General features: G+C 44.5%; 1 protein-coding gene across 3 annotated transcripts in view; it reads right to left on the bottom strand.

Annotated features, from left to right (window-relative positions):
* The window catches only part of C1QTNF7 (C1q and TNF related 7), an 89868-nt gene that overhangs the window by 54646 nt on the left and 16405 nt on the right, over nucleotides 1-18817 (bottom strand). The window contains exon 1 of one of the 3 annotated variants that reach the window (XM_083156188.1): nucleotides 4043-4248. The exons of 1 other annotated variant lie outside the window; for it this stretch is intronic. The gene's annotated coding sequence lies outside the window, so the exon portion shown is untranslated. Of the gene's footprint in view, nucleotides 1-4042; nucleotides 4249-18817 lie in introns of those variants that run through there. One more of the 3 variants, XM_083156199.1, reaches the window with a different exon arrangement.

Raw genomic sequence — 18817 nt, 5'->3', positions numbered from 1 at the left:
TGGCACCATGTAATGTGTTCCGGAGGGGGGGGGGGGGGTATAGTATCATTCTGCTCAGGAACTGTAAATCAGACGGGGCTATTTAAATGGGGCATGGGCTATGTAACAACAGTGAACAGGAAATAGTTTAAGAGGGAACATAAGTAATTAATAGATGGAAGGAACAGAGATGAGCTGATATAAGGAAACATTCATACTGTATATTGTATATCAAAATCATAAGTAGAGTGGCAGGATGTTTCAGTTTTTTTTTTTTTTAATAAACTGCAAAGGATCTATGGAATGGTTTCCCAGCAGTTATTGTGGGACTTATACAGTAAATAGTATAAAAGTGTCGGACAAGCATATTGCTATAAGTTAGAGAAAAAACAACAACTGTCCAATAAAAACCATCCTAAATTCAAAAGAGTGCACCCCCAAAATACTGAAAAAAACATAAGCACATGAAAAGGGCCAATTGCAAAAAATCATGCATCTCTTTAAAATAAAATATAATAATTGTATAACAGATATTAACTAGAGAATGTAATAAAGAGATATTTACAAATAAAATACTCTTAAAATATAGCAGCAATTTACTTGTGGTCATGCTAATATTCCAACAAAAATACTTGACCTCAAAGCAACTTTGCATTTTTTTTTCATGATTCTATTTTAATAATAGTTTTATTTTTAACTTTCATTAAAGTCATTTAGACATTTCGGGGGGAAATTTACTAAAGGAAATTTGTAAAAAAATAGGTGTATTTGTATCCAGAAATACACTTATTTTTGACATTTACTATACCGAAAATACGGCAATTCGTATTAGTATTGATGTCCTATCAATACGAATACGAATTGCCGTATTTTCGGGATAGTAAATGTCAAAAATAAGTGTATTTCTGGATACAAATAAACCTATTTTTTACAAATTTCCTTTATGTCCCCCCTCATTTGTACAATATATTTTTGTCATCTGAATATCATAGCTGAAGTTAACTTTTTTGATCCTTTGGGGCGTTTTGATTCTTTGGGACATTATTACTTTGGGGCAATATTAATGTTTTTACTAAAATAATGTGAAAAAAGTATTATTTCACATTATTTCAGTTTCACTGGACTGCAGTAAATGGCCTTTTGAACAGTTTTCGTGATAAACCACTCCAAACCTTTCTATTCATTTTTTGGGGGAATGAATATCGATCACACCGTAGGGGGAAGCAGGCTGAGCAGTTTTTTTTTAAATGACGCTCCTGATGAAGTCCGATTTTACTTGAAAGGACGAAACGCATTGAACTGGTAACAAAGACTGTACCTCCTGTATGCTTTGGCAAAAGCATACACCAGATAGGCACATCTTTGCTTTTACAGGGCAATTTAGTTGTAATCTTATATTATTAAATTGTGGAACAATATTGCATTAGGGTTTCTATTTTTCTCTCTATATACAGTATATGTTGGAGTACTTCAGAGGGAACAGTCTGAGAAAAAGGAGGAATTGGTGGTGCTAGAATTCGAGAATTAACAACATATGCTCATTGAATAGTGGTAGGAGACCACTACATTTTGGTCTTCATGCCTAAGGTCCTAATACTACACAAGGAGGCCTCTTCTCACCTTTGTTTATAGTTATAGTCAGGGCTATTTTTCTGCAAGCTCCAGCAGGTACTGTGGCCCTTATTCTAGTTCACTCTTTCTGACAAAATATTTCTTAGATGGACAAAACCATGTGCACTGCAGGTGAGGCAGGTGTAAAACCCCACCCAAATCTAATTATCTCTGCACAAGTAACACCTGCCTCACCTGCAGTGCACATGGTTTTGTCCATCTAAGAAATATTTTGTCAGAAAGAGTGAACTAAAACAAGGGCCTCAGTTCCTGCTGGAGCCTGCTGAAAAATAGCCCTGGTTACAGTCATATTCAGTGGCGTAGTTACATATGTGGCAGACCCTGCGGTGGCTTGGGGAGCGCTGCCAGCGGGGTCTGTGGTGGGCGCCGCTGGCTGAACTGACAGACGACTGAAGCAGCAGTGAGCGCCGCACCTAGTCAATTGCCTCACCCCTTCTTAGAGGGGAGGGAGGGTGGGGGGCAGAATTTATTTTCGCAGGGAGGAAAAAATTTCTAGCTACGCCACTGGTCATATTATGCAATTCTGACTGTTACAGGAGGCGAGATGTGAAGAGGTCACTTACTTTATGACAAACGCCCAGTCCACATTACAAACGCTTCATAACTTGTGTGTTTTTTCTTGTAAAACATTTGTATCATGTAATCATTTCTGCAGTTTAAGTGTAACATTGTAGCATGTGAGTTCTGGATAAAAAGACTTATTTGGCTGAATCCCCACATAGAGTGAGGGAGGAGTAAGACCCTGATATAAATATCACCAATCCCACTCTGGCTATGTCTGACTATGGGAACTGCATGCTTTACATGTGCACATCAAAATGCTGGACTGCGCCTTATGGCTGTGGTCCAGACAGCCATAACTATATAAAATGTATTACGGGCCAAAAACAACAGCAATATACTTTTATGATTAGGTGAAAAACTACAGCAGTAAACCCTTTGACACCTAGAAAAACAAGTACGTTTGGGGCCATTATCCTGATGCAGAATAAATGTGGAGCCAAGTAGACACCTTCCTGATGGCATTGCTAGATGGATAAGTAGCTGCCTGTATCTCACAGATTTAGTGCCTATTAATCAGAGGGCTGAGAGGCACTCCATCTGATGGGAACGCGCGAGTGTCTTATACACACGCATCACTCGGCAGTAGGGAGTGGAATCCCTGCTCGTCTCTGCTTCAGGGAGACGCGCAGGGTTAGGGAGGGGGGGTTCATGGGGGCAGCAAGGGGGAGTGTTGGGGATGTGGCAGAGGGCAGCAGTGGGCTCAGACGGAACAGGGCCTGGTGGTTGGCGATAGAACCGCCAGGACCCGCAAAAAAAAAAAAAAAAAAAAAAAAATCGCTCCATCTGTATATATTATTTCTAGAAGGTGACTTTTGGTGATCCCTTTTTTACCCTCCATCCTACCAAAATTGATACACGAGGCACCATTTAAAAGATTAAGTTCTCTGCTTTTGATGAATTGTTAATTTAGAATCGCACACTGTATTGTTTGTTTAAAAATCAAAGTTAAAAATTTACTTTTGGCCCTACAGTTTTTTCCCTGGATGCGCTCATAGCGATTTAAGGCCATTTTCTCACTAGATCGCTAAGAAAATGCCCCTACATCGCGTAGGTACATGTGTCGGTGCCATAGCCATAGCAATGTGCAGCCCAACGATTAATATCCAGCATGCTAGATATTCATCGCTCTGGTGAGAACACTGGCCCTGACAGATCGCTCAGCGCTGACACATCACTGTGTGCTGAGCGATCTTGCTGAAGCGTTCTGAGCGATCTCCAGCATCCCCCCATGTGTAGGCCCTGCACTATATAGTCAAGATAGGATGCAAATCGGATGTGCCTTAAGATCCTATCCACGATCCGATCTGATCAGATCGTGCATAGGATCTTAAGGCACATCTAACGTGTGTACACACCATTACACTTGCTACTGAATGTTTGTGTTATTACAATGCTGATATCAATGCACAAAACACATACACTTTGTTATGTTGAAAAATAGAAATTCTTTTATTTGTATTAAGAATATATAAATATAAATACATTAATCTATTGTATAAAAAATAGTTAAGTGTGAGTAAAAAATCAGGTATAATAAAGTGGGGTATGGATATAAAATACAAATATTGGAGGGTACATTTGAAAAAGGGGATCAACCTATTGCAGAAAGTGTTGACAATGTTGAGATACTGGCTATAGAATCTCTATAGCAGATGTTTGTTACCTAGCTAGTACCGGTACACATACCAACAAATAGGGAGGGTGGGGAAGTGGATAACAAACAGAGACTGACAGAGACTAACACAGTCCTTCTGGTACCGACATGTGGATTTTTGGTGGCCGTGTGCCAATACAATTGTTCCTTTAGCGTGAGCTAAATTGGTTCCGTGATGAAGTAATTCAATGCGGTAGTAGAATGTCTCTTTACCTTTACCTGTAGGTCAGGCTGGGGTGAGTGTCTGCCGGCAGACTCTCACTGGTGCTGTTCCTGTGTGGGCAGCGCTGGGCAAGTCCAGAATGTTCACATCAACTAGTTTCGTCCCTGACAGGCTTCTTCAGGATGTAGGTGAATTCTGAGGTTCTCTCCCCTTTGCCTTTTTATCGCGCTGTCTAATGACAGTCTCCTCCCTTAGGGCTGAATGCCGGCTGCTCCAGCTGGCTCCGTCACTTCCGCCCTTACTCTCCCTGTCCGTCCATATACTTCCGCCCTTACACTTCGTAACTTCCGTTCTGGCGGATGGTTAGGTAGCGGGCGGGGCGTTCTGTTTCTGTTTGCGTTCCATCTCAGTGGCCTGGACGCTGAAGGTGCCCATACACTAGTAAGATTTATCTTCAGATCTGGCTGGTTGGAACAAAAACATGGTTATGGATGAGTGACAGTTTGCCAGCATTTCCAAGCAAATGGTCAACTGTTTTGTTCTCATCCATAACCATGTTTTTGTTCCAACCAGACAGATCTACAGATAAATCTCCGTGTGTATGGCCACCTTGACACTTCTGCGTTCCATGCGATAGTATATCCATGTTCCCGCTGTCATTGTAATGGGTTAATAGTGGATAGAGTGAATAGACAGCGCGATAAAAAGGCAAAGGGGAGAGAACCTCAGAATTCACCTACATCCTGAAGAAGCCTGTCAGAGGCGAAACTAGTTGATGTGAACATTCTGGACTCGCCCGGCAGGTGCACAGGTGCATTCAGTACTCATTGACACATTTTAAAAGATCCACAGGTGGAGATAATTATTTCACTTGAATCTGTGAGGAGACCTGCAAAACATGCACTGTGTGGGGTCCTAAGGACCGATTTTGAGAACCTGTGCACTAAACAATAGGTAGTTCTTCTCATTTAAGTATTTGACACTGTTTATCATGACATTAATATTTAGGGATAGATTTACTAAAACTTCTAAATCTGGCAAGTGGTGGTGTTGCCCATAGCAACCATTCAGATTTTTTCTATCACTTTCTTGAATGCAATAGAGAAATGATGGCTAACATCTGATTGGTTGCTATGGGCAATGCGAGCTTTCAAGAGCTGCGCAGGGCCTGGGTGCTTGGGAGTTCTAGCCAAATCTTGGAAGTGTGGCCATGCCCCATTTAAAAAAAATATACTTTGTTTGCCCTTATGTGCTGTAAACCATGACATTTTTCCACTTCAGCCGCGGACTCAGACCTCTCCAACAAGCCCAGGCCTGAGTAATCAATACCAGAACACGCTCCCTCTGCAACTCCTCCACTTTTTACTTTTCATAAATTCCACTCATATATGGCAAGGGACTGAGTTACCTGGAATGTGGGGTCACCTTAGCATGGTTAGATGGGGTAGCAAGCCGGGACAGGGAGAATACAAAGCTATTGTTACAAGAACACACTAGTTTTATTGTAACATGTCCATTTTGGGCATAGAACAAAGATGGCCTTCGGTGTGGTCGCGATGGTGTTACTGCAACCAGCCATCACATAGGGCCTTATTCTGATCAGTGCGGCCCGATCAGAAATATGCGGTCATGTCCGTGCAGGCGAATCCCCGCCTTCCATACGGATCGCCACCTCCGTCCGTACGCGGATATGTGGCGATCCGCATGAAATTGGACGGGGATACGCCTCCTCCGTCTGGGGAGCTGCCCCTGCATTCGATGGTCGACGAACATCGAATGCAGGGCCACACGCTCCACCAGGTCCCGCCACACAAGACCACACGGACACTTGTCCGTGTGAAATCATGTATGGGGGCGGGCAGCTGACATCCGGCGATGTCAGATGCCCGCCCCCTACACACGCGTCACGGCCTCACTACCATGCATACGCCCCGCGTTTGCATGGGAACGCCCATGAATGAGGTAATGAGGCTAAGTAGCCCCTCACGCCCCTCTACGCCCCCTGTGCGGCGTATAAAGAATACGTGCGGCGAAATCGCCTGCACATGCGCAGACTGACCTCTGCACATGCGCAGACGATCAACATCGGCGGGACGTCCGCATGCGGTAAAATCCGCACCGATCAGAATAAGGGACATAGTGACATACTATGTGATGGATGACCATCAATAGTTTTCGTATCGATGGTCATTCATTTTCTTCCTGTAGGCCAATCAGAACGTGGGGGCCGGGCTTCATGGCTGTCAGGGGCTATGTTCAGTGTCCTGGCGACTTGTTAAAAAAAAAAAAAAAAAGGTTCTGCTGTGCCATCGATGGAAGGAAACCACCTGGTTCTCCCCCATTGATGGCAAAAGTATTCTACATCAGCCATACACCATCAATGTTTTTGAATCATCGATGGCCGACAGAATAAAAGTTTGTGGCGTTAATTCTTTTCACTTTGCTTTTGTATTGTTTTTTAGTACTTTGTATAGCTTCTTAAGCACAAGAAACATGAATAAAGGGCAGCCAGTCGTTCTGTAACTTATATCCTAGTCTTCTAAGTGAATACACTGGTAATTAGTACCTCTCACATGTAACCACCACAACATCACAGCACCGGATCTGATCAGCTGAACATGCAGATGGAGAGGAAGCAGTCGATCTTCCTGTGTAGGTCATATGTTTGTCTATCGCTCAAACCCATCTCTGTCAGATGTTCCTAATTTTAAATATCTCATTCCTCCATAAAGAATTTATGTCTTAAATCCTTTGAGTCCCAAATTTCTCAATGTTATCTGCTAGTCAGTACAGCACAGAGGATGTTTTCAGCCCAACTCTGCTTACTATATCTTTTGCTGACATAATCAATCTTGCAAATAGCTTCTTTAGATACTTTTAAATGATAAATGATGATAGTATAAAACAGCCATTCAGGAGCAGTCACGTAACACCACATCAAGCAGCGGGAATGTAAGGGAATTTGGGATATTCCAGTTTCTCTATCGACTTAAAAAGAAATAAAAATGCACATATTATAAATGAATTATTTTGCTGGTGTATTGCGTTGTATGCGCAGATTGTTACTATTAATCGATAACACACGGGGATGGCGCACCACAATATATGAGAACTCAACTTCAATTATGGGGTAAATGGCTGGAGACATATGGGGTTGGTGCTGGAGACACAGGGGGATAGTGGCAGAGATTCGGGGAATGGTGGTATAGACACATGTGGAATAGTGCTGAAGTGACAGTGGGGTGGTGCTGGAGACACTGGTAGGATAGTGCTGGAAACACAATGGAGATGGTACTGGAGAGTCAGTGGAATGGTCAGGAGAGACAATTAGAATGGTGTTGGAGATTAGTGCTGGAGAGAGACAGTGGCATGGTTCTGTAGACACATGTTGGATAGTGCTGGAGACACAGCAGGGATGGTGCTGGAGGCAAAAACACTGGGATGGCCAGGTGACACAAGTGGGATATTGCTGGAGATACAGAGGATAATTTTGGAGGGGGCAGTTAAATAGTGCTGGAAAGACAATTAGCATGTGGGTTAGTGCTGGAGATTCCAAGTTGATAGTGCTGGAGATATAGGGCCAGATTCACTAAGCTTCAAAAGTGATACAATGGAGAGTGATAAACAGCCAGCCAATCAGCTCCTACCTGCTATGTCACAGACTGTGTTTGAAAAATGTCAGGTAGGAGCTGATTGACTGGTTGTTTATCACACTCCATGTTATCACTTTTGAAGCTTAGTGCATTTGGACCATAGTTGGTTGGTTCTGGAGAGACCATGGAATGCTGGAGACAGAAGTGTTATAGTGCTGGAGACACAGAGGGGATGGTACTGGAGACACAGAGGGGATGGTACTGGAGACATAGAGGAGATGGTACTGGAGACACAGATGGAATGGTGCTGGGGTAACAGGATGGTGCTGAAGACACAGAGGAGATGTTGCTGGAGACATGGGGTTAGTGGCATAGACACAGGGGGTGAGATGTAATTATGTGCAATTTTTTTGGGCAGCTAAAAAAAACAACCTTATTGTACATGTAATAGGGTGCGAATTTTTAGACAAAGTCAGAAATTATTTGCGATTTGTCAATTTTTTAGTAACAGGAATGTGCAATTCTTTTGTATTTTAGTAAAGGTGCAATTTGTATTAAAGAGGTCTCAGCAAAACTGCGATCTTTATGGCAAATTGTACGCTACTGCATGTGCAATTTTTCTGAAAATGTCGATTTCGGCCTTTTTTGACCAAAAAATTGCACCTACTGTAATTACATGATACTAGATTTTAGGTCTTCTGCAGTTACGCGACATTATCTTACCATTGTGTTTGAACACAACAGTACTGAACGAACATATAGTAGTTATCTCTGGCGGTATTCTCTGCTCCAGAAAACCTGTGCACTGCAATGGAAACACAGAGGGATGGTGCTGGAGACACAGGAGGGATAGTGTTGGAAAGAGGTAGGAGCTGAAGGTACAGGACAGTGGGATGATGCTTGAGACATAGGTTTCAGCAGTACAGTCCCACCTTTTAGGTACTGTCACTGCAGACTTAGGATCACTGCTGAATACTAATTACTAAATAGATGTTATGTGCATATGTACATTTTCTAACCAGTGTAGGGGGAGCCTGGGGGCAGCCAACTGCTAAGGGAGTGATGGAATATGTAGGCACATACCGAAAGCAGTACTCCAGATACAGATGGAACTGAAAAGACATGGAGCAGTGCCGGAGAGAAATGGACTGATGGAGACACACAGTCGGACAGTGCTGGAGATGCCCAAAGAGGGGAACAGAGTTGGAGACACACAGGATGGACACTGTTGGAAACACACAGGCGGACAGTACTGGAGATGACCAAAGAGGGGAACAGCGTTGGAGACACACAGGATTGACACTGTTGGAGACACACAGGCGGACAGTGCTGAAGATGCCCAAAGGGGGAGGGCAGTGTTGGAGACACACAGGGGAGAGGGTTTTGGAAACACATGAGGTCTGGTGTTAGACAGTCACATGACCATTAGTAAAGCTTTTGTTCCACTTGAACACACATACACGTGACATACAATCTTCCCATAAGAGTCAGGTGGCATATGGAAAGATTCAATGGGCATTTTGTTAAATTTAAATATTTTAAGTTTTCACGCTGCTCTAATCTTGTTCTAACTATTTTTATGATGCAGGGGGAAAACAGATCTTCTTAGAAAGCTGTGTGACAGCAAACTATCTGTGCTAGAGGGGGAACACATGCAATATGCAAAAAGTGTTGGGACAGTCCATTGTCAATGTTGCAACAAAATTAGTCTACTTGCGCTGAAAGAAATGTTCCAGTATGATCTCCACTTTTTCTCTCCAAATTAATGGTTCGAATATGTAAAAGAAAGGAGAACACACAACTGTAGTAATATCAAACACTAAAGGAAGATTCTCCTCCAAACGTGCAGGGGGATAATTAGAAGATGGTGCTCCCAAAGTTCCCGAATGATCCAGTTGGTCCAGTGAAACTGGAACGTTTGGTTCCAGAGTAATCTGCCCTCAAAGAACCACAAGCTCCTGTGATGCCAGGGGGGGAACTGGCAGCCGTCGGAACCGGGTGGGGGTCGGAATTGACGGGTCCCATATTATCCTATGGGGGAAAAATGTTACAGCTTTGCCAGGCGATATCTCCGGTTCCCGGGGGGGCTAGAGACATGGGGCTGGCTCGTTGGAAAGCTCTGGTCCTCATCTACAAAATTAATGACAGGGGGGGCATATGCCCGGGTGCCCCCCCCCCCCTGAATCCGCCACTGCGTGGCCCGTGCATCCCAATAGCATGTTAGACCAGTCATATCTATTCTGAACCCACATTAAAGTTATAGTACAAGCTATGAATTTGCTCTTCACTCTTCACCAGAATGGACTCTTATCAAAGGCAAAACCCCCGGCAAGAGGCTTCCGATAAATTGCCGCACTATGTGGAGATAAGGATTTACCATTGATGAAGCCCCCATTGGTGCCAATGATAATAAGACCCCCTATTTTCCAATCTAAATGCCTGCTGTGTTATCATCAATCATTTGTATTTATAAACTGATAAAACTTAAGGAAGTCCATGATTTTTGTACTGATTAAAATTGTCATGAATTGTGCTACTGGAAAACTGTAATTCATCTTGCTAAATTGTTCTTGGCTTTCGTATAAGCAATACATAAAGTGCCTAGTCTTCTCTGCTATTTTTATACCATTTCAGCAGTGTTCCGCATTGGTGCAATGGAAAATAAAATATTTTGCCTGAAATATGAACGTGACGTACATCTTGTGCTTTATCCCCATTCCTGCCTTTAGGGGGGGGGGGGGGGTGCTGAGTGCATACACTGCGCTCGATCCTCGGGACTGAAAGCCTGAAGTTCCCGAAGCCTGATTTGGCATAAGGTACAATGATCCCTATGGCTACATGCATTTCAAATCAGAATGGATGGAAGGCTCCCGAAAATTGGGTCTGCCTCCCAGCCTCACACTTGCTTTCTGGAGCCCCACCACCATCCCCGCTGACTCAAATACCAAAATCTGCGTGTCTGCTGAGAGGGGGCGGGGCTAAAATGATGCAAATAGCATCATTTTGAATCATTTAAGTCCCGCCCCTATCCGAGGACCCACAAATCACAGCGTTTGTATGGCATGTGGCAGGAGCTTAGTGATGTTGGCCTCATCCACGCCCCCTCAAAGTGTTTTCTCTCCAGGCATCTTCTGGAGAGACAACTATAAAAGTAGGCAAGTATGATATGGAACCACGTGTAAAACCCAACACATGAAAAAGCCGTCACACTCATCAGTGTCTGTTCTTCAACAAGTACAGTAGCTCTTACTAACTGCTTTGGGGTTCATCTACATTTGGATGCAAGTCATTTTATGACACACCTCTCAGAAGTAAAAGGACACGCCCACTGCGGTTCTAGATGCCACCTTCACAATCTCCCTGAAATATTTTTTTTCAAAAGTAGCCAAGTAGGGTAAAGGCTCTGTACTGTTTATATACAAAGCTATTCAGGCAATTATAACACTAGTTGAACTGCTATTGGATATTATTGATTATATATTGATTATATATGGCGTCAGTATCTATGGCAGGGATGGGAAACCTTCGGCCCTCCAGCTGTTGTTCAACTACATATCCCAGCATGCCCTGTAACAGTTTTAGCATGGCCACATAGCAAAACTGTTGCAGGGCATCCTGAGATGTGTAGTCAGTGGCGTAACTTCAAATATTGCGCCCCGCCGCCAAAGGTTTCTGGTGCCCCCCCCCCCCCCCCCCCCCATGAGGGCATGTCTGGCACCTACGTAGGTTGCCCAGGCGGTACGGAGAGCTGCCGCGGGGACGGATGGGCCCGGCTGTTTTAGCAGGATTTCGCTAATCAGGCAGGGCGCAGCTAAAACAGCCTAGCGTGAACATCAATATAGACACCACTAAATTAAACTGGTATTGTATGTAGGAAACATTTGAAGACAAAAAATCATCCTGGGAAACTTCTTTATAAATTAGAAAGTGTAATTTATTCTTTATACCATGGTTCTCAAACTCAGCCCTCAGGACACCAAACAGCTCATGTTTTTCTGCTCACTCAGCAGGTACACAGGTGCACTCATTACTAACTGACACATTTTAATATATCCACAGGTGCAGATAATTATTTCACTTGTGATTCCTTGAGGAGACCTGGGACACGCGGACAGTTTGTGGTCCTGAGGGCCGAGCATGAGAACCAACAGTATGTTCTAGGATAAGTATGCAAATGGTCAGAGACTGCACGGACATTGCCATATGTCGCACACATGTCACTCTGCAGGATGGCCCACCTGATAAATGAGAACAGCGTGTTCTGCGTCTCTCTGAAGGAAAGAAAGTTGGTTTGAATTTAGCTTTGGAATGGCTTTGGGTTTTCCAAAGTAATCTACAGTATAAAGACAGGATGATCTGTTTTAAGCGCTGAGTTCAGAAAAAATAAAGACATCTGGAATTAATGCTTGCTTTAATAATAAAATGTGGCCTGTGTCGGCGTAAAAGGAAATTAGGCACATAATAGCAATATGTGTGTTCGGGTCTTATAATTAGTGTTCCGAATATACAAGCACACATATATTAGCAAGCTGTGTACATCACGCACACGGTAAGACAGGTTTTATATTTAACGTTCCAGCAAGTGTTCCCAACCATAGCTGGGAGGCCTTCTGGAGACCTTGTATCGGGAGAGGTACAAGAGGGAGGGGCAGGAGTGTGACTATAAATATGATGCATTGTAGCCCCACCCATAGCAAGGTAATATCATTGCAAAGCCTTGTCCACTATAGCACAGGCCTCGAGACCTCCCCCATATTTGTCTCCCACAAATTCTGGAAGTGACAGAAAGTATGTGTTTTATATACTAGTAAATTTGATCATTTAAATTAGTTTTACCCAGGGTTGCCGACCCTCCAGGAATTACCGGGAGTCTCCCGAAAATCGGGTCCCCCTCCCGGCCCCCCGGAAGGGTGACCAACCCTCCAGGAATCAGGGGGACCCCCACTGAGCCCCCCGATCCCGGCATTTAAATGCCGCAATCCGCGGGTCTCAGAGGAGGGGGCGGAGCGAAAATGTCACACTCGTAATGGGGGCGGGGCTTAATGACATCACAGTCAAGCCCCGCCCCCCAAATGGGTAATGAAAGTCTCCTCTCCGGGCTTCTCCGGGAGAGGAGCATTTGAAAGTCGGCAACCCTGGTTTTACCCCTATAGTTTTGAGGCTTTTTAACTGGGGGTGTGATTACGGGGGTTATTCAGATCTAATGATAGAGATGATTTAGAGATGTGCAGGTTCAGATTTCCTCGGATCTCAAAACGGGATCTTATTGGCTTTTGGAGACAGCCAGAGAGCCAATAAGATCTCGTTTGAGATCCGCGTAAATCCGAACCTGCACATCTCTACTTTTTTGATCGCTAGCCGTGTGCAAGTTAATTCACAGGTTGCCCTTCTGCGGGTAGTAATTGTCCATTTCCTGGGAGTGTCAGGAAAAATGCGTGTCCAGGCGGTTTTAGGGAAGACGTGTGATGTCAGCTCCGCCTCAAACAGCCTGATACTATCGCAGCCACCAAGTCCTAGGCTACGCACAGACTGCACCACACTGGAAAAATCATTAGATGGTGAGCGGCTGACGATTTGCAGCTAAACGCAGGCGGCTCATCACAGCCTTGCACAGGTCAGCAGAGAAGAGATCATGTCTGAATAACCCCCTATGTTATTGAACATGATCAATCACCAAGCTTCTAATTACTTTTAAGTAACTGCCATTTTATCGGCTGTGGTTTAAAAATGACAGTTACTATAGGAGCTGATTGGGGTTTGGTCCTGCTCACCAACATGGTCACATCCCCAGGGTGCCACAGCCTAGCCCCCGAGTCCCAATTGTGTGACTATGAATGCACGGTCATTCTCAACAGAATTACTGCAGACAAATATATTGATGCCGGTAAAGATCACTGGAGTAATTGTAACTGAAGCACATCCAATAACAGCTCTCCAACTATTTGCCATGCGAAAGAGGGGACGAAGCAATCCCCATGCATTGTTTCATGTTGGTGCACTGAACACAGGGCCGGCAGTAGAAATGTTGTACACTGATACATACAGTACATAGGACACTTTAGCCATTATGTCCCAGCTCAGCTCTAAATCATTAAAATAAAGCTGCCCATTATTTGTGGAAGATGTATCAAGGCTTGGAGAGAAATAAAGTGGAGAGAGAAAAAGTACCAACCAATTAGCTCATAACTGTCATTCTACTTGATGTGTTTTAGAAATGACAGGAGTTGATTGGTTAGTAATTTATCTCTCTCCACTGTATCTCTGTACAAGATCTTGTACATTGCCCCTTTGTGTGGTGCAGTGGCGTAACTAAATTTTGGGCGCCCCTCCACCCACTAAAATATGTGCGCCCCCATTACTGCTGCATCTGATGCCTGGTCCGTGGTCCATTCTCCTGTCTGCGGTCCAGGCGCAGCGCTCCTCCTATTAGAATGTCAAATGCAAAATGGCCGCTGCCTTACAGCAGACCGCAAGAGGAGGTTGCCGCCTCCTCTAGCATCCTTAATAACTGTCTGCTGTGAGGGGGGCGGCCCTTTTGCAAGTGACATTCTAACAGGAGCCGGAGGAGGGCTGGGTCTGCAGACAGCAGGACGCTCTGCTGGTACCAGCGGCCAGCAGCAACAGGTAATCAGCAGCAGTGGACCCATTAACAATAGCTTCCTCAGACCCCGTGGTGCCCAAACTTACCTAGCTCCTCCAAGCCACTGCGGGGTCTGCAGAGCTCTTGTAAAGCCACTGGTGCATAAACATGCATCCTGTATTTTCTTTGTATGCAGTAAAATAAATTGGATTGAACCTCTTGTGGTTAACTGGGTTTGCACCTAGCACTAAATAAGAATCTATAGTTTTAAACAAATCACTTCTCCATTATAAATAAATTCTATTAGTAATTTCCAAAGTTTTCTGTGAGCAAACTAAACTGTAACTTAGTAAAGTCTATTTCATATCTTGCCCACTAGTGACATGAGCAAACATTTGGAGTTCTTGGACCACAATTTCCGATTTCATCATCCTCTAGATACTTGCTCCAAACATGATGCCTGAAAGTCGTAACATCACAAAATTATCTCTTGTGGTTAGAAAAAAAAAAAAATGGAGGGAATCTCGGTGTCAGAGGGGACGGAAGTTGTGGATTACAGAATTCTACTCTGCGTCCAAGAATGTTAGACTTGGTTGAACAGAGACATTCCAGTGTGTGTAATACATATTCACATATGGAGAGTTCACAGCAAATCTGCTTTGATCGATGCAAACCGAAGTAATAGTGAATGAAGCAATCTCATACGCTGGGTTTACCCATTACATGCACTGATGAAAATCTCACATTTGAAGTTATACCACATTACTTATCCACAACTTCATTTCCAACGACTTATTCTTTTACATAAGCAAATTACAGAGCTGTTGATGAAATACATCATCAAGTATTGCTGCTCTAGTTCTAGTGAGAGGTATCAAATCTTCTAAACAATACAAGTGAACTTACATATAGCAGCCAATCAGATTCTAGCTTTCATTTATATACAGTACAGTCAGTAAGCACAGCATAAAGATGATTGGATGCTACGGTCAACACCTTCACCTGTCCTCTTTAGAAGGTTTGATGCAGTACATTTCCCCCCCAGTGTCAATAATTATGACTCTGAGAATTATTTATATTAATTAACTGTGTCACAAAGGGACTTATTCTGCTTGGTGTGGTCCGTTACGAATTCTTTCGGAGGGCGCTTTTTAGCTATCTGCGAATGCGTAGGCAACGCAATGCGCATGTGCAATGTACTGTCTGCGCATTCGTTCTGACCAATATCGTCTAGAAATGTGCACCGAACTCCCTAGGGAAATATGGGCGTCATGTGGGCGTACACAAGGGCGCGGTTTCCAAGTGGGCAAAACTGGGCGTAAATCTGGGCGTACACGTGGGAGTGCACGAACAGTGGTAGGCGTGCATTCGGACCGGACACCGAGTGCATGCGCACTAACATGGCAGAAATCTGCGGAGTCCAAAAGCAAGTTTCAGTTCTCGGAGAGCACTGGTTCATGCGCTAGGCATTCGGATCACCCAATTAGTACGGCCGCACCTTAAGCACTCTCAGCTGACCACAATACAACCCACTCCTCTACTCATTAGTGATTAATTATACTCTTTTCACAGGTTCAATTGGAACCACTAAGACAGGTAAAGGGGCAACAATGAAGTAATAACACTTAACATGATGTAAGGGTTAATCTAAAGTGCAAGTAATGTGTTTAATTATCAATTAGGAATTAATTGATTACATTTAAAAATAATCTATGTGTTATGAGGTTGGCTAATTGGATAAGTGTGTCATGTTGCAGAAGCATGAGTTCCGAATAGATTAGTGAGGTTTGTGGAAATACACCAACTCGGTGCGTGCGGTCAGCTTCCCGTCCGTTCGGACGCTGTAAGACCGCGCAGAATCTTTGTGTTCCCACCGCACATGCATGTTTGGATGCAGTCCGAAGACACTCCCTCTTCTTAGCGAGTCCGTCCGAAGGGATGCGGACGACCTGTGGGCGTGTGTTCTTAGAATGTCCGCCGTGCGTGGCGTTCGGTCATTTCCGAAAGAAATCGGAACGGACCGCAATAACCAGAATAAGGCCCAAAGTGATGCAATCTCGAGCCAAGCCCCATTTCTGTGACTGGGGGGATCTGTTCAGCTCTCTATAAGCTGCTGGCCATGCCCCATGTTCCTCTCACCCGGTGAACAGATGCTGTGCACATGCAAAGCCAGCTGCTCTGCTAAGTCCACTGCAGGACACCGGACGGGACAGTCCCAAAAACGCGTATGTCCCATGAAAATCAGGGCAGTTGGGAGATATGTGTGCATGAGCACTACCCCACTGCTCAACCATGCTGTCTCTTCCTTCCTCCGTACTGCATGCCTGCATGTCTAGAGGCAACATGGAGATATATTTTGTGCCTACAGGCAGAGATGCCATTTCACTTTGGAAGCAGCAGTGGGCCCAGAGGAGGGGCTGCAGCACAGTTCAAAATTCAATAGGGAGACACGAAACTGCCATTTCAAACTGACTCACTGGCAGTTGGTGTGGCTCCCCTATATGAATTTTGAACTGTGCTGCAGCCTCATCTCTGGAGCCTCCACTCTTTGTAGGTATAGTACACAAAAGGCATTTTGTGTTTCCCTATTTGGCATAAGTAGAGATGGCAATTCCTGCCAAGGTCAGAGTGCAAAACGAGGCAATTCCTCATCATCCCGGCGTCTGATTCTCGCGAGATCCGAACTCTATATAAGTCCCCCGCAAGTGCCGCCATCTTCACTCCGGCATTGGAGAGGGTTGAGGGAGGTTGTGGCTCTGTGTGTCTCTCTGGGTAGCTGGCGTGCGGTGGCAACCTGGTTGCAGTGGTGGTGTCCTGTGAATTCCAGTGCAGTCCAGTGCAGTCCAGTCCTGTGGTACTGTGCTGTCTGCTGCCAGTGCTGGCATCCTGTGCTGCTGTATAAGTCCATGCAGTGGTGCTGTGCTGTCTAGTGTTGTGGTTAAGTCCAGTGGTGCTGCTGTTAACTCCAGTGGTACAGCTGTATAAGTACAGTGGTACAGCCGTATAAGTCCAGTAGTACAGCTGTATAAGTCCAGTGGTACAGCTGTTTAAGTCCAGTGGTACAGCTGTATAAGTCCAGTAGTACAGCTGTATAAGTCCAGTGGTACAGCCGTATAAGTACAGTGGTACAGCCGTATAAGTCCAGTAGTACAGCTGTATAAGTCCAGTGGTACAGCCATATAATTACAGTGGTACAGCCGTATAAGTCCAGTGGTACAGCTGTATAAGTCCAGTAGTACAGCTGTATAAGTCCAGTGGTACAGCTGTATAAGTACAGTGGTACAGCTGTATAAGTCCAGTAGTACAGCTGTATAAGTCCAGTGGTACAGCCGTATAAGTACAGTGGTACAGCCGTATAAGTCCAGTGGTACAGCTGTATAAGTCCAGTAGTACAGCTGTATAAGTCCAGTGGTACAGCCGTATAAGTCCAGTAGTACAGCTGTATAAGTCCAGTGATACAGCCGTATAAGTCCAGTAGTACAGCTGTATAAGTCCAGTGGTACAGCTGTATAAGTCCAGTGGTACAGCCGTTAAGTCCAATTGTACAGCCATATACTGTAAGTCCAATGGCACACCTTTATAAGTGCAGTGACAGTTTAGTGTACACTCTAAAAAAAATAAAAGGGTTATTTTAAATCTGTAAACTTTTTTCAGGCTTTGCCGCGTGTGTGGTTTAGGGGTACACTCTCCTGTGCCGCAAATCATTATAACTCCAGAAAGATAACGGAGAACAAAAATTTGGAGGATAAAATAGTGAAAGAACAAGAACCACTTTTGGCCTAAAAACAACATTGTGAGGTGTGGGGTATTCAGGATAGACTGGAAATGAGTGGAAATTAATGTTATTGAGGTTAATAATAGTGATTTTTTATTTTTTTTAAATACAGATCCAAAACACTGAAGGGTGGTGTTTTGGAACAGATCCAGATCCAAAACACTGCTGGAGATACAAATCCAAAACACGTTTCATGAAACACTGAAAGTGGCCGGTGCACATCCCTAGGCATAAACACTATTGCCTGGAGTGTTCCATAACTGTAGCTGCAAAACATGGTGCAAAAGCTTGATAGATAAAAGGTCAACAGTGTAAAGCATACCTCCCAACTGTCACGATTTTAGAGGGACAGTCCCGATTTTCGGGTCCTGTCCCGCTGTCCCACCCGCGGCAGGCATTGTCCCGCTGCGGGGGGTGGCAGTTGGGAGACCCCCAAATCTAGTAGAATAGACGCTGTGCGCATGCGCACAGCGTCTATTCTCGTATGAAAATGAGGTCACGGCTAATTAGCATAAGCCACGCCCTCATTTGCGTTCGCCCCACCCCCTTTTCGCGAGTGTCCCTATTTCGTCAGGTCAAAAGTTGGGAGGTATGTAAAGGTTGACAGATACCAAAAGGTCGACTAGGTTGAAAAGGTCAACATGACAATGGTCGACACGCAAATGTTTTACACATGTTTTAGGAACACCGATGGCTGATTAAGCTAGAGGTGACATAAATCACCGAAGGGGCTTATCATGCTGGCTTGATGAACAGAGAGGGGAAGGGCTGCGTCTGGCAGCCAATGGGGGCAGGGGGAGGACTTAGAGGGGAGAGAAGGGTCTGCTGACCAGAGAGTGACTTCCTCTCTGGGAATTTTTCTGGAACTGGTAAGACC

Source organism: Crinia signifera, chromosome 1 (genome assembly GCF_055691185.1).
Source record: "Crinia signifera chromosome 1, ASM5569118v1, whole genome shotgun sequence".
Classification (NCBI taxonomy): Eukaryota; Metazoa; Chordata; class Amphibia; order Anura; family Myobatrachidae; genus Crinia; species Crinia signifera.
The sequence above is the reverse complement of the archived record's forward strand: the minus strand, read 5'-3'. Positions and strand labels throughout refer to the sequence as shown.